This window comes from Protopterus annectens, chromosome 1.part0, assembly GCF_019279795.1.
Source record: "Protopterus annectens isolate FY-2018-M chromosome 1.part0, PAN1.0, whole genome shotgun sequence".
NCBI classification, from domain to species: Eukaryota; Metazoa; Chordata; order Ceratodontiformes; family Protopteridae; genus Protopterus; species Protopterus annectens.
Genome location: NC_056725.1, coordinates 301,136,130 through 301,153,116, shown reverse-complemented (window position 1 = coordinate 301,153,116; position 16,987 = coordinate 301,136,130). Strand labels below are relative to the sequence as shown.

The 16,987-nt window shown below is 41.3% G+C and overlaps 1 protein-coding gene across 1 annotated transcript in view; it reads right to left on the bottom strand.

Moving 5' to 3' along the window:
* The window catches only part of SRBD1 (S1 RNA binding domain 1), a 2,028,107-nt gene that overhangs the window by 117,491 nt on the left and 1,893,629 nt on the right, over positions 1 to 16,987 (bottom strand). The gene's annotated exons all lie outside the window — the stretch shown is intronic.

The following is a 16,987-nucleotide window of genomic DNA, read 5'->3' as shown; positions in this document are numbered from 1 at the left end:
CCTGTCTGGTCTGCTGGGACTGGTTGGACGACTCTTTCTTAGCAACGTTTGGACCTCTACTGTTGCTTATTCCCTGTAACTGGGTGGAATGGCGAAGGGAATGAAATATCCTCTGGAAACTATACTTTGTACCCAGTTGTTGTTTGTTATTTTGAGCCAGGCGTCTGGATACAAAGATAAGCGATCCCCGACAGCCTCCAGAGCAGGACAGTAGGGCCTCCTTTCAGGAGTGCTGGTAAGGCTTCCCAAAGAACTGATCTCTGTCGCCCTGGTTTTGCAGACCCCCTCTGCCGTGAGGGTAGCGTCTTCCATTATTGCCCCCTCCTCTGCCCCTGGAGGGGGGTTCACCACGTGTGTCCAGAAAGGCTCCTTGGGCTTTTCACTACCACATCTTTCCTCCCTTTTGACCCTTGGGGTAGAGTCTTGTAGGGGTGGAAAAACGGACTCCGACGGCAGACAGAGTCTTTCCTTCCTGCTCACACCTGGTCAACGTTTCCTTAACTCTGGGTCCGAAAAGGGAGGAGCCATCAAAAGTGGTGTTGACAAAGGATGACTTAAAGGGCTCCACGAAGGAACACTAGCACATCCAGGAGTGCCTCCTAAGAGCAATTCCTGTACCCGCTGCCCTACTCGTTCCATCAGCTGCATACGAGATGAAATGCATGGACGAGTTCACTATGGAATTGAGGGTAGCAAGCTGGGAGGCAACTTTGTCTGAAGCTCCTGCAGCTACTGTACCCTGAAGAGCATCTCCAAGCTCTTTTAAAAGGTCTCTTTGCAGTCTTCTAAAATGTGTGAGAGAGTTCAGTGAACGCATGGCAAACGTCGCTGAACTATACATGCGCTTTCCATATCTATCCATGATCCTAGAGTCTCTGTTAGGAGGATGGATAGAGGAAGAAGTTTCTGACATCTCCTTTTGGTGGCTGCCACCACCACCATGGCATCAACTGGCACTCCCTTAGTGAGAAAGGGCTTATCCTGAGGGGCAGAAATAAATTTATTGGGCCTCCTAGGGACAGGCTACATTGTGTCCGGGGACTCCCACGCCCTTCGTGAGACCAGCTCCATGAGCTCATCGAAGGATGGAGACACCCAGGAGGTGGAGGGTTGAGACCCGAAAGCCTTCAGGAGAACTGACTCATCTTCAGTAGGGTTGGTGGACTTCCAGCCACCCCTCTGCTTAAGGATTTCTAATATCTATGCAAATGAGATATCTTCAGAGGGGGGCTGTGGGGACCCTTCTGATTCATCTAAGTCGGTATCAGATGTGAGAGACTCCTGTGGGGAGTCTAGGTGCTTCCTCTTGCAAATTCTCTTCCTGGGAACCTCATCAGTGGGAACTTCTACTGAGGTCTTGGAAGAGCAGGGGTCACCCAGTGGGGCTTCCTGAGGCTCAGGGTCTCTATGCTTCAAAGGGATCTGTGAGGCAGAAGTTGATACAGGCGCTTTTGGGGAGGAGGTAGTTGGACCTGAAGTTTTAGATGTCCTGGGGGACATCACTCTCCTCATGGATTCAAAGGCACCTCTGCTCCGATGAAAAGGGACCACTAGATCCCAAGAAACAACCGATCCCCTCAGCACCAAAACAGTGGGCTCCAAACCAGAGGTAGGAGCCAAACTCATCCAAGCAGAGACCCACAGAGGCAAAGTCAGAACCGACAGGTCAGTCTGACTATCCTCCCCAGACCCGACCGGAGAGTGTCTGCTCCTAGACTCCTCGATGGGTGTTGAGGAAGTCTGAGTAAACGGAACCGATGGCACTGGAGCAGGCGTCAACACCGAAGGCTCAACAATCATCAGGTCCAACTCCTCCAGCTCCAAAGTACAAGTATGGCCCGGAGGAGGAAAAGAAGTCAATGGCATAACAGTGTTCGGTTCCGAAACAACTTGGGTCAGAGCCAATAAAAATTTAACAAACGCCGGTGCCTGTAGCAACTTCTGCACCACACGATCCACATCCAAATTGGATAGGCTGATCGAGGACCAAGATGAATGTATGGAGGGTGGTACCGACTGGAGAATGGGAGACTTTAATACTTCGGAGACCGGTTCCAGGGCCGGGGACCAGCTCCAAAAAGACAATATGCTCTGCTCCAAAGGCTGTGGAGCTGACTGACTTTTTTTTAGATTTTGTCACATCAGTAGAAGAAGCCGTAGAAGACTTTGAAGACTTGGGAGACTGGCTAGATTTATCCTGGTCACTAAGTCCTCTATCAATGAGTTTTCTTTTTCTCTCATGTAAAACTCTGCTAGAAAAAGAATGGCAACTGGAGCAGCTCTCTTTCAAGTGCAAGACTCTGAGACAGTAAACACAATTTACGTGACTATCTGTCACTGACATCTTTTGTCCACACTTTGGACATTTTTTTAAAGCCCGACTTCAGATGTTTGTCTTTATCCTGGGTCAGCCATGACATTATCTACTATACCAAAAATACTTGAGTTATTTAACAAGAAAGTACACACACACAAACTTTACAATTTTAGAGTACACTATAATATAACTGTAAACAGCCCCTAAAAGGAACAAATGGGTTGTATAAATGTATAAACACACACACACACCAAATTTAACCATCTATAAATGCTTGTAAAACACTATACTAATTATCTATATAAGGCACACCAAGAAGGGAAGGGATACTAAGGCCTATAAAAAAAGAAGGCCAAAGGGAGAAAGAGAACTATCAAACTTTAAAGCTATAATAATCTAAGTTATAACTAGCAATGACTATCAATAACTATTAATATGAGACAAAATTTAGAAAGTTTTATAGAAAAAGCTATATTGGCCACAGCTGTGCTTGGAAACCTCCAATCTGTTGCAGCGGCAAACTAGACCTGAGGTAACTCAAGGTGCATCGTGGGATAGGGACTTGGCCTCGAGCTGTCTGAAGACCTCGAGCTTTGTAGTAGGCGGACTCAGAGCAGAGGATCGGCTCCGAACCCATCTGTAAGAATGAATGGCGAGATAGAACAACTTCACATTATCTGTTTTAGGGATATATTTTAATAAAGATAGTGACAGAAAGGGTCAGGGCATTATTTTAAAGGAATTAAAAGAAGTGAGTGTGTGCGCCTTCTGAGGAAGGTGGGGCACCAGGCTGGCAAACTGACACTGTAAAACTCTACTGCCACTCGTTCTGCAGAACAGTGATCTGGTGAGGTGACCCCTAATTGGAGCAGCCAAAAGGAGAAGACGACTAAGAAAAGACATATGTGCATTATGGAACATGGACAGATTATAAAAAAGTGAAACTGATTAACTCAGTATTAATAGGTAATATAGTATATTTATCAAGTGTTTGTATGATTTCTTGAATGTATGAGAAAGTTTTGTTTGAAATAATTTTCTTTTTTATATGGTGATCTAGATCACACCCTGTTAAAGAGGTGTATTGTATATGAATAAAGGAGGAGGACTAGCACTGATTAATTCAATAGTTTATGATGCATTATTAAATTTGTATAAAGTTTTGGGAAATGTTTAAATGAAAAAGATGATAATTTAGTAACAAGAATGTATGAGGGATTATGGGAAACAATAAGAAAGAATAGAAGAGTTTAAAAAAATATATAATGAATATACTGATAGTAAACAAAAGAAACACTTGTAGAAGATAAAAATTAAATGGAAGAAAATAAAACATTATGGTATACAAACATTATTGTGCTAATTAATTGGGAATATTTCAGAAAAAAAGATAAGAGCAATTAAAGAAAGAAACAAATGGTGTTTAATTATGTTGAATGTCAAGATTTTTTATGGAGGTTAGGAATAAAAGAAATTACTAGTAAAAGCAAATATGCCTTACAAAAAGAAAAGTGAAAGAATTTGTCTGTACTGTGGTGAAGAAAAAACAACAGAACAAGTCTTCCTGAAATGTGAAACAGTTAAATATGGAGTAGATTATATACAGAAATTTTTGTGGGCATTTATAAGAGCAATGACAGTATAAATATGGATGTGATTGAGTTTCGATATTATGAGAGCATACTTAGAAAAACAAAACTGAATATTGATAAAAAAAAATCTATAACATGGGCGATATGGAATGAAAGAATTAATGAAATTATACTCAATGGAAAATGGATGTTCCCATTAATATTAAGAAAAATACGGCTATAGTTTTGGAAAAAGGAATGGGGGTCAAATTAAGAAATATATAAGTTCTGCATTTTACTTTGAGAATGGAAATATGAAATTGTAAAATTTATTATAAATATCTGTATAAATATGTATATGTAAAATATGTAAATAAATAAAGAATCCCTACTCTTTTTAATAGATGTCATGGGATTTTTTTCCATCCAGCTCAGCTACCACCAACTCCGGCAGATGAGGTCTCAATTTAACATTTCATTAAACATTCAGCACTCACCTTATGCTGCACTACAGTTTCTATATTGGAAATTAATCCCTCTGTCTAGAGTGGGAATAGAATCCACAGCCCACTGATCTTCTTATACCAAAGTCAAGTGTGCTACCCATTGCACCACTGACAGAGCTAGAAATAATCAGAACAGACTGAGGCATGAACCCCATGACTCTCATGTAGCATCTAACAGTAGCTTATGGAACGCGTGTCATCTCATCTTTAAACCCTGTTATCTCCTTGATCTTCTCATGTTGATGAATATACATAAGAGAGTGCTACCTTCAAAAATGCAATATGCAATGAAGACTTTTTTGGTGTTATTCCCAATCACCTGAAATGTCTATTCTGTACTGAATGGTACTTCAGGAGTTATTGTGAAGATTTTGCTACTACTAGACTGTGTAAGGAAAACAGTGTCATGCCTGATCATTATACAATGACTCTTGAAACTCCTTGGAGATCAAATGGCAGAGATAAAAAGTACAGCCTTCTGAGAGTCCTTTCCAACTCTGCAGATTTTTAAATAGCTGGATCACTGCTGTCCATAACAAAGAGTGATCAGCCACAGAATCTTGCAGCCAGACTAAGGTTACCTCCCCATTACGGACATCAGCAAGAAACTCAGACAAAGAGTGTAATTAATTCTATCCTCTGCTCCAATACGGAACTGCAAGCCACTAACAAATGTGCCTGAACTCCTTATCAAACCACATGGTCTCTATAAATCCTCAGCACACCAGGAATTGTTCCTGGCTGCCTAATACAGTATATATAAAGAAGCATGTGACACACGCACACACACACACACACACACACACACGCACACACACACACACACACACACACACACACACACACACACACACACACACACACACACGGGTCTTTCTCTCTCTCAATATGACCTTTCATCATTAAGCAAATCTCCAGTGACAAATTTGTATTAAGAATGTTTACTGTACTAGGCTGAAGTCTAGCCCCCCCCCCCCCCCCCCCACCACCATGTGCCTGAAGATAGCCCAACTTAAGAAAAGTGTAAATGGACAAAGGTGGGTAACAGTCCTATTATTTGAACAGTATATGTACATAACTGTGCCACATTCACCATAAAGACCACTGCTACACTATTATCCAAGCGGTAACAAGGTCCCTGACCACTGATACGGGTGGAGAGCTACAGCATGCCTTTTAGAACAGGAAAGGCAAAGCCTGCTCTGCCTTTACACCGAAGTCCAATATGCAATGCTTGGAGAAGAGGTGAGTGAAAATTCAAGTGACTACCTCACAGACACCCAGACATTTTTCAAGAAGGCTGCAGTAGTGACAGCTGCCCTCATAGTGCGTGTCCTGACCTAGCAAACTTGACTTTTACAATAGTTTTTGTAGTAGAGGGTGCAGTAATTGGCTACACTGAGACAATCTGCCTGGCTGCTGACCCACTCTGCCTTCCTGGCATGGAGACAAAGAGCTGATGAGAAAGTTTACCAATCCTTGGGGAAAGGAGATAGCTCTGGCTCACAACACAAGCAGGAGCCAAAGATGTTCACCCAGTGGAGGTCTGTGCCGGCTGAGGTACTGTTACCATATTTCACTCACACTACGTAATCATAGGAAAACACTTCCCCTCAGGAGGTAGCAATTGTAGACTCAAATTGCTGCTGAGAGTATGACGGAAGCTCCTAGTGAGACAGGCTAGACTGCCACAAGAGACCAGTAAGCTGGCCTGCTCCCCACATCTGCTGGGAAATGAAGTATTTATGGGGATTCTCTGACATGAATGAATGGGCTATAGGGCTTCCACTTAGCATTGGAATACCAGGCTCCCTTTCTGCCAGAAAGAATGAATGAATGGGCCAAATGGATGAAGGAAGAGACGCTATGAGGCAAGTTCCAGGGGGAAGGAAAAATGGGAAACAGCCAGTATGGCACTCTTGTACAGGGAAATAGGAAAGATCTGGGGAACTACACGCCTGATAGCTGACATGAAGTTGCAGAGAAAATCATGGACAGTACCCTAACTAGACTACTCTACAGTGGTTCAGCAGCTAATTATCCAACAAACACTAATCTTTAAACTGGCAAAACACTCTCTCTCCCTTCTTGTCATTTACTGTTGCAGAACCACAAGGCTCTGATCTTGTCCCTCTCCTCTAATGTTTTCATTAATAATTTGTACCTCCTTAATCCAGTATGTTGCTATTTCAGTCCTTATTTGCTCTGCAGACAGCCTAAGCCATCTTCAACAATCACCGAAAAAACTCTTATCTCCATCAAAAATTGGGCCCACAATTCACAACTACTTTTAAACCCCACAAAAACTAAGTTACTCATTTTCTTCCCTCAATACCACATACAAGACAAAACCAACTTTAAAATCATCTCTGTAGATTATACGGAAATAGAAGTTGTTCAATACACTATTAAAGATGATGGGTGATGATCTTATATTCCATCTGCACATTCAACACAATTAAATAACTTACTAGAAACTAGGAATATTATACTGAGCAAAAATATTTGTAACTAACACCACAAAAACAACCCTGGCTGCTACCTACCTCTTATTGCGGGTCTCATATGGGGGCCCAATCCTCTGTTATCCTCAGGCTACACTAGGAACTAAACTAGAACAATGTTGCAACACAATCTCAAAGTGTACTGCTAACAAACCCTGTATAACCCACCACTGCTCTGCCCTAAAACAATTATACTACCCCCCCATCTCACATATACTCAGATTACATGTGAATTAATACAGAAACCTTAAAAATGCTCAGCACCGAACAACATTCGCCACAACAACTATTCCCACAGACCACTACTGACCTATTCTAAAAACCTTCATCTACAAACCTGAGAGGTCTACAGGAAATGCCATGTACTCTAGTTGTGTTGCCAGATCCTGGAACTCAATACTTCTTGCCATGAGGTCCATCTGACCTCTATACAGTTAAATACACACAAGAAGAATTTCTAGATGAATCCTGGCTTTGTTCCTGCTCTGCATATGACTAAATACTATACTGTCTTCCAGTTTTATCAGTTAACTCAATATACAAAAACACTAAGCCCTTTACTTAACATGATGTAGGGACATTATTGTATTCCTTTTAGTATATACTGTAAGCGTTTACCCCATTACTCATCTCCACTGGAGCATGACCATCTGCTGATATACAGATATACATCTATATATCTATATATATTACTAGTCTTCACTTTGGAGTTTAATTTAATCAATTTAGTTCCTTATTACTTCAGTAGCTACACTATCACTTCTCTCTGTTGCATCTTCTAGAACTTCTTGTCCACATATCATAATCTTCTATCTTCTCTAATGCTACTATACTTGTATTTTCCTTTCCTTCTTGTTTTCCCAAAGATTTAAACATCTTATTCAATATACCCATTATGTATCCTGTTATTCTGTTATAATGACTTCGCCAGTTAATCATTTATTTTTTTTGTATACAATTTGTGTCATTCTGTTTGTATGTCATTGCCAGTAGATAATTTTTTATGTCCTACAGCAACTATTGTAAATTGACTATTACTTTTTAAGCTTACATGTTATATATGCTTGCGATTGTCTTAATATAGTCTTTCCTGAAGCTTTTCTCCCTGGACCTCCATTAAAAATGGGCGTCATTGCTTAGCTGGACTTTCACAGCAAACAAATGTCAATAAATAAACAAACTTTGGCACCTGTACTGGGTCTGATAAGGCAGCAAAGACACATGAATTACCATCTAATGACTCAGTGGCAACGTATGCCTCTATTTTAGGTGTGCATTCAACCACAATACAGAATAAAGATGTGGCTTCACCCTCATAAAATCCTGAGCCTGTACACAGTGGGACTGCTCACTACCTCTAGTAGGGGAGACATATTCCATGGTTCCAACAACCATTGATGTTTCCTCTGCAGCTGCAGTAGTACATGTGCATAATATATCCAAAGTGGGTATATCCACCACTTCACAGCATCACAGGAGTGCCCATGTCACAGTTGGCTCCTGAAATGCAAGCAGTACCCAGATCAATCAGCAGCTCTACTGCAGTATCATACACACTAAATCCAAAGCAACCCAAGTCCATAATAGATCCCAATGCTGTGTTGTGTACAATATGTGTGAAGTAATGATTGGTCTGATGAGACCTATGGTGGCAACCGCATATGCCATGTCAATCTCCAGGTACAGGATTACTAGTACCACCATCACTGAACTTACTGGCAATGTAATCTGAATTTAGAGGAAGGCCATCAAAACAGCTCTCACCTGTATCTATATGTATACTGTGCTCTGCCACCCCTTTTCATGAACTATCATGACATTTGCACTCCACGGTAAGGTCAACTCATTAGATGTGAACCGAGTCACAGTCCCACAATTACTCACCATCACTGTCAAGGGGACCACCAGCCAGTGTGCAACAAGCACACGTAGTAGATGAGGATGACAGCTACAATGCGGCCATGCTATTATCTTAAAAAAAGAAACTGCCTAGCACAGAACATCCATCATTTGAGGCCTCCACTCTTCGCATTAGGAAGCAGTCACATACAGGGAGCCCCATCTTATCACTGGTGGAAATCATTCATTACACTAAATACCCATTACCACAACACTCTCATTTAAGACTCCTATGCCTTGCTCACTTCGTCTGTGGAGACAGAGGTGTCATTTTGTCTCTTGTCTTCTGTGCACATAATGATAGCTGTAACCCACACCATCCACTGTTCTGTGAAATAAATTTGGGAATGTCTCTCAAACAATGTGGCTCAACAATGCACTAACCAGTACAGCTCGATATTTATACTGCTAACAATATGAATCACTGAACCACACTGTCACTGAGTGGTTGACAGGACCTATACATCTAATCTAGGCATTACCTCTTTGCATACTCTGTCATGTACTGCACCCATCACTGTCGGGGGAGGGTGACTGAGTAGCTGCCAGTTGTTACTGTTCCACTACAGTCTTGTCAGATGATAGTGCTACCTACTAACCATATATGTGTGCGGCCTGACCATTCCAGTATCCTTGAGGTACCCACTCTGCATCTACAGCACTATATTATACAGCATGTAACATTCGAAGAACATCCTCCCAACTATGGCAAGATTTTACTGGTGTGCCCTCCCAGACATGTCAATGGAAGCAGACTTTGAATAAGTTGAACACATGCTCTACAATGTTGTTTGTGTGTGGTGTGTTACACTGGTGTTTGGCCATATTCTGTGTGTTCTGTATGCATATCATATGTAAGTGATCTAGGGGGTATTCAGTGTCACCTGATACAGGGTATGACCATGCGGGGGGGGGGGGGGTTATGGACACACTAGAAATGTAACTATATGCTTTACTAGCTACTTATTATCTACTCTGCATTTACTTACAAATGAGATTTCTCCATGGAATTTCAGTATGCAAGGAGTGGATATATAGTTGAGATGTGGGAGACACACAAACAGCCTGGGTTGCTGTGCTGACACACTGGTTACGATTCACACATGCCACACTCCACCTAGCAGTTCACCGAACAATAGCCCATGCTGTTCACTTCTGTGATTGTGGTGCAGGTGGGGCACTTACTGCTATATATATATATATATATAATCTATGGCACATAGTACCTCAGGAAGGCAAAATCATACAGTACATGCATGGTATTCGCTCTCTCTGGTGTATACTAGAGAACAGTATGTGATGCTCCAGGTCTACAATCACTATATCAAGGATTTATTTTTTAACATCAAGGAAAGTGCTGAGCATTCTAGAGGAAAAGGCTTGTGAAATATACATGTTCCCAGATATTGTGTCTGTACAGTTTTGGTAGGGACACTCAATCCTACCAACTCCATGTCTGGGCAACATGCTGACCAAAACCCACACAATCGTATGATCAACTCTAAAGCAATCAATAATCTTTTGATTAATGAAACTGTAATAAGTCAGTCACTAGCAGTATTATTTATGTTGGTGCCATTCAAACTGACATGAACTGGTGGTGGTGAAGTACAACACTATTTTGTTGTGCAACATCTGCTATGACTCTGAGCATTCTTGCTACAAGCGATGAAGACATTTTGGAGTGCTTTGCCTTTTTATAGTCACGTACACAGAGCTGCAAAACCTACTCTACAGATGACTATTACTGAAAATCATAGGAATTACCAGACAAGTTAAGTCATGAGACTATTTGCTGGTATGTACCATCAAGATGTACCTCCCATTTCTACAAGGAGAAGGAAAGTTTGGCCAGGGACAAATTTGTGGATACCAATCCAATTATCAAGGTTCTTCTTGAAGGATGTGACGGTGTTAATCTGTTTAACATAAAACTGCAATTTATTCAAGAAATTGCAAAAAATATTTGGCAATAAATGTATCTCTCCAGCTTGTTTTATTACAGGGGTACCAAAGTTTAACAGTTTGGTAAAACTTGACCTACCCTGCATAGACCCAAGCTGCTGCATACCACCTTTTAGTACCAACACCGGTGTCATGACTATGTCTAGTCTGCATACATTTTAACATCAACAGAACCTCACGTTGCTACCCTAAATCCATTTGCATGTCATTATACAATCATTTGCATAGATATTCTGTTGCATATTTGGACTTGCTGAACACCATACAGGACTATTAGTCTCCACTAGCCTGCTCTCAAATGAGTGTTGCTGATTCTGTTGCAAGAGTGCAGTGTGTACTACACAACTTGTCTCCAAATCCTGCCCACTGCTGCTGTCTGTCCTAACCTATATGCATCACCTTAACAGAACAGAGGTCTGCAAGATTATAGTGCTCTGAGTATAGCGTGCTTATTACTGCTTTTATGAGAACAGATTAATGGTCAGTGCAGCTTCTATAAAAGCAACCCAACCAGTCATGGAAGGATCTGTAAAAAAGAACTTCATGTCAGTAAGCTGAAAGAGATAAACATACCTTCTGAAATATCTTGATACTCCTCCTCCCAAAGTTTGTTCCTTTACCACAGTTGTAATGGAAGAAATTATGGGCCTGCACTCTGCATAGATACAGACTAAAGTAAAGACAAAGATACCTCAGATGTAGTCTTGCACGCTAAACTGTGCCTCCTGAATCTGACATAAAGGTTCACATCTGCTATAAAACTCATGCCAGTGCTGGAAATCTGCTTGAAAAGCACTCCAGACCTTGCAAAATTTCTAGTTTTACAGTCTGAGGATGAAACAAACCTGAACCTAAACATACAAACAGTAAGGCAATATAAACAAAATTATAAAATATAAACAATAAGTTTAAATTAAACTAGTCTGTTCTGTCTGCAAAATAAAGTTGTGAAGAAGATGTGGCAATGGAAAACCAAAGCCTTCAGCTCCCCCTTGGACTACATTGCCAAAAGACAATCTTGAAAATTTGGTAGCCCTTCCTCTGTATATAAGCCACATCACCACAATCAATACTTTGAAGAAAAATAAAATAATTAGGCCAAAAGGCATGGTGTTGAGAAGTGAGTAAGCAAAACCTCAAAATCTGTCTATAAGCAACAATATTTACTTAGAAATGCATATCGTTCTACTATACAGATTGCCAGCTTCCTGAGTGCAGAAAAAGTAAAGTGATGACGGTGAAAATGTTTGCCATATCATCCTTATTCAGAAACAGAGGCGCAAACTGGTACTCTGCTTCCCTATAATTTTGCGAGTAAAGCAGCATCTTGAATAAAAAAACAAACACAAAAACTTTATCTAGATAACCTGTATTTTCTCCCAATCCATGAAGCAAATCACATTCTCCTCCTCTGAAAGAGGGATGAAACAAAAGTTAAAGAGACCAGGAAGACTTAAGGCAGGCCTGGACGTGAAATGCATTGACATACACTATTGACTGTACTGAGCAGTACTGAGCAACAGAGACAAAGTGCTCCGAGCTTAGCTGGTGTGGAGGCTCAAAAATTTTACAGGCTTCACAAACACAACAACAGTACCTGTTCTGATGCCCAGCTCCGTAACACAGGGGGGAATGGAGCCCTGATTTTGATGGAGGCAAATGGGGTTGCCAGCAAAGGCAGGGAGGGACAGGGAGAAGAGTGAAGGGGCACTGCCTGTTCACTTCTCTTGGGGGTGTGGAGTGCTTTTGGCACTTGGCTGCACAATAGGCATGAGTGATATTTCCTGGGGGAGACTGAGGAAACTACCTCTCATACCTCAGGAGTTGTGAAAGAGTCTGGCTGAAGGTGACACCCTACACCACCTTTCCTCTAGCAGCTGTGTGTGGATACGGAAGTTATGGCAAAAGCAGAAAAAACACAAACCACCCCAATGGGCTGCCTTAACAATGCCCCCTCCCAGTTGACCCGAGGGGTGGTGATGTGGAACAAATGGCCTAATTACTCAGGAGGGGGCTGATGACCAGAAGGGAGCAGGGGTAAAATTTGGCAACCTAGTCCCATCACTTATCACAGAGTCCTGCGGTAGTGTGTACTGAGTAACTACTTAAAAGTACCTTACAATCCACCTTCCCGATGACTACTGAAAAAACAAATCAGAAAGACCTTTTCATCTCCAACCAAGAAATACCCCTCCATGGAAAAGAACAGTTAATGCATGGTTAATGTTTTTAAAAGGTGCCCAAGAGATACTGTTTCTCTGTTTGTTTGTGATTAGCTATTTGGATTGCAGTGAGCACACTCTAGAGGACTCTAGCCACTTCACTAAAATATGACCAATTATAATATCAATCCGCCCGGCAAGATGTACAAAAGTATTAGCATATCCTGCACAGAAATATTACTTAACTATATTTAAGCAACTCCACTTTCAAACTGAGCATCGTAGCAAATGTAAAGTAAGACAAACCCAAGTTATAATAAAACAAAGTAACTTAACTGTAATAGTGGCTATGTAATACCCCACACTAAAAAAAGATAAAATTATCTTTTAAACAAGTTTTGAATAGAAATCTAATGTTCCAATTTTCTGAAAATCTTTCTTCTAAATAACACAGCATAAGAATGGACTTAATTCTGCTCCTGTACCTAACATACTGGCACAGAACTACATGTCTCTGAGAAGCTTCATTCATTTATCTTACCTTGAGCATAATTCACCTTCACTAATTGTTTTTCTCCAATTATGGTGCCTGTGATGGGGACACACTATGCTCAGGTTCTGCCTGTGATGGGGACCCACTATGCTCAGGTTCTACTCTGCTCCCCTATCCTACCCCCATTTTCCATCCACCCTCAACTACCACTAAACTTAAAGGAAATTAACTCCGCCCACACCTCCTCTACAAGCAAGCAGTGCAGACAACCCACAATCATCTCCCTCTACAAGCTACAAGTCACCCCAACTTCCTACCTTCTGGATCTTTCTCAAATCCATTAATTTTATTTTACCCTATCATACTCACACTCATTACAACTTAAATCAACTGTCCCCCTCAATTTCCTCACTCACTGTCAACTTCCATCAGTGTTATTGAACTTCACACTACTATTCCACAACCCTCACATCTTTCTTTCTCTGCCCCTAATCTAATACACCATACTTGCACCTCCTACCTTTCTTCGCACATTACTCACTACATCAAGTACTATACTCTTTCAAACCAACTATCATTCACAAACCACAAAATCCCACACACTTTCTAACACACCCTCCCACTCTTTATACCACACAACATGAAAAACCTGCACCTAATGTCACTAGTACTCACCACACTTACATACACATAACCAACTATCAGACTCGCATCTCACCCAAAACGTACTCACCTACCAACCGTCACTCACATAAGCCATTTACAACATCACCCTCCTTTTATGTCTCACCCAGGATATACACTATAACTCTCCACAACCTCTTTAGCTACAAATATGCAAAAACTAACCAAATATCAATACACTGCCACCTTAAAAACACATCAAAATTTAAATGTACTTCAGTCTCCATCTTGGCAAGACTCACCTAAAACTCAGTGGTGACATCCATCAAACCCTGGCTCTGTTACTAAGTCACAAACTGTATCAACATTTCCCATCCCCCAAGCCTCTCATTACCAAGTACCAACAAATCTGACTTTATACTACTTGACATTACCCTAAGAAGCATTTGCAATAAACTCCAAGAATTCCACACAAGCCTCGCAAAATACTCCCCAGATACAGTCATAGTTACTGAAACCTGTCTAAAGCCACACGTAAAAGATAACAAAATTCTAAACCTAGGATTTAACATTTTCAGACTTGACAGACAAAACAAACTATGTGGAGGAATAGCAATTGTATGCAAAAACTCCCTAGAACTTAACCTCAACTCACACCCTCTACTCACACTTAATGCAGAATATCAATTAATAATTCTCAAGCATAATAACAGAAAAAGGATCTGAATCACTGGACTCCACATACCACCAAGCCCTGTAGAACACCTAGTGTAATGGCCATCTGACAATATACCCCCACGAAACAATCAGAATGGCTGACCTCAACATGAAATTGGATCCAAATCATACAACGACCCCATTAATAAATCTCTTTGGATTCTCTCAATTGATAAATGATTACAAGAGTACAAAAACATAAAAATAAGGAATCCACCTTAGACTGGATCCCCTCAAATAAAATAAGCTCCTTTGGCTGCCTAGCTGGCAGTATCCGTGATCACCTACCTACTTATTTATATTATTTATTTATCATTTGTTGACTGGGAAAGTCCGACTAGGTTCCACAGAGCCTGTTTTCAGCGGAGGCCCGGGGAGAAATGCTCCAGATGCATGTCTTTGGAATGTGGGAGGAAACCGAAGTACCCGGAGGAAACCCACGCGAACACAGGGAGAACATGCAAACTCCACACAGAAGGCACCCCAGCCGAGAATCGAACCGGAGAACCTCTTGCTGTGAGGTGACAACGTTAACCACTGCGCCGCCTTATACTGTCAGAAGCTATCTAATTTTATGCAAACAGGTGAGCAATATAAAGCACTTTAATGTAAACAACTTTAATGTAAACAACTTCATACCACAGGAACACTTCAACCAGTATAGAAACCACAAACAAAACCAAAATACTGGTGATGGCACGAGGAATGAAACAATAACCAAACTTCTTTAGCGTATACTTTATTTTCACCCCTTTCGTCTTGCGACTTCTTCAGAACTAAAAACAGCACTTAAAAACTTCCATACTTATATATACATACTCGTTAACACTTCATTACATCACACCATTAACCAATTTACATATAAAAATGCAATTACTCCAAAAACGTGCAAGCAAGTATGGCAGATGCACGAGCCAAAGCAACTTGAATGTAAACAAACAGAGAAAAGGCCAGCACCAAGGATACGAAGCAAAGATAATTTATTTAATTCTACCAGACCGGTTTCAGCATATAGCTTTCTTCAGTGGTTATACATGGTCAGTCAGTTCATAAATGCATTTATATATGATACCCAATTCAGCAACAGATGACAATTTCCTGTGAGAGCAACAAAAAAGACAATACATAAAAAGTGTTACAAAATGCATGTATATATATATATATGTATAAATATATGTGCATAAAATAAAAAGAACAGCATACAAGAATGAATAATGCAATGTATTCCGAATAATAAAGAAAAAGAAAAATAAGTTGATAAATTATAAAACTAACTACTGAATATTCAGCATAATCCTAAGCACAGTTTCATAACTTGTCATTAAGACCTGGTGGAAAAAGACCCCCTAATTTGACTATCCATTTCTTTTCTTTGGTGTTCAATAAATTGTGCCATCCTGTTCTGAAATCTTTATTTCCAAAAATTCTGTCAATAATGGTAAATAAGAAAGTCGGGCTTCTGCAACGCTAAAAGCACTGGGCTCATCTCCAGACATTTTATGTGCAGATGGTACTAGAACGGTTGCCACGCCCCATGAACCATCCTGCCCTGATAATGACCCCACCCGATCAGGAGGCATCCGTGGTGATGTGCGGCTATGCGGGGAGGGAGGTAAGCACCCCACCTGCCTTGGTGAACCTGAGACGATGTGATCCCACAAGATGTTCTTTTGATGTGTTTGTTGTGTCAATCTGGGTGGACGCGATTGGGAGTTGCTGGTATGACCACTGTGTGAACAGCATCCACTGAAAACAACCTGATGACCTTCGAAGAATGTACGCTCGGAGCCTTCCGGGCCGATAGAAGAGGCATCATTCATCTGATGGGCAGAGGGAGGCGATGACCGGCTACAGATCGGGCGCCGCGGCAGAACGCAGAACGCGGTGTCGAGCCTATCGAGCCTACACCGATGCGCTACCTCTACTACGGGTGTCGGCGCGCCACTGCAGCATGGATCATGTTAATACACATGGGTGTCGGAGCCAGATGCATGACACTACAGTGGTGTGTCGGAGCCGATCGAGCCATGACGGCAGGTAAGAAGCGAGATTCGGCACATCGGCTCTGTGGAGCCGACCCTCGGCCTATACGAGAAGTCGGAGCGACTCCATAATGAACGAGCCTACGCGGGCCCGCTTTGCAGTTTTGGTTGATTTTGTGGGTTTACTTAGGTTGATTTTAGGTCGCCTAAGAAGACCCCTGAGAATCAACTTATTATGTTTTCCCTG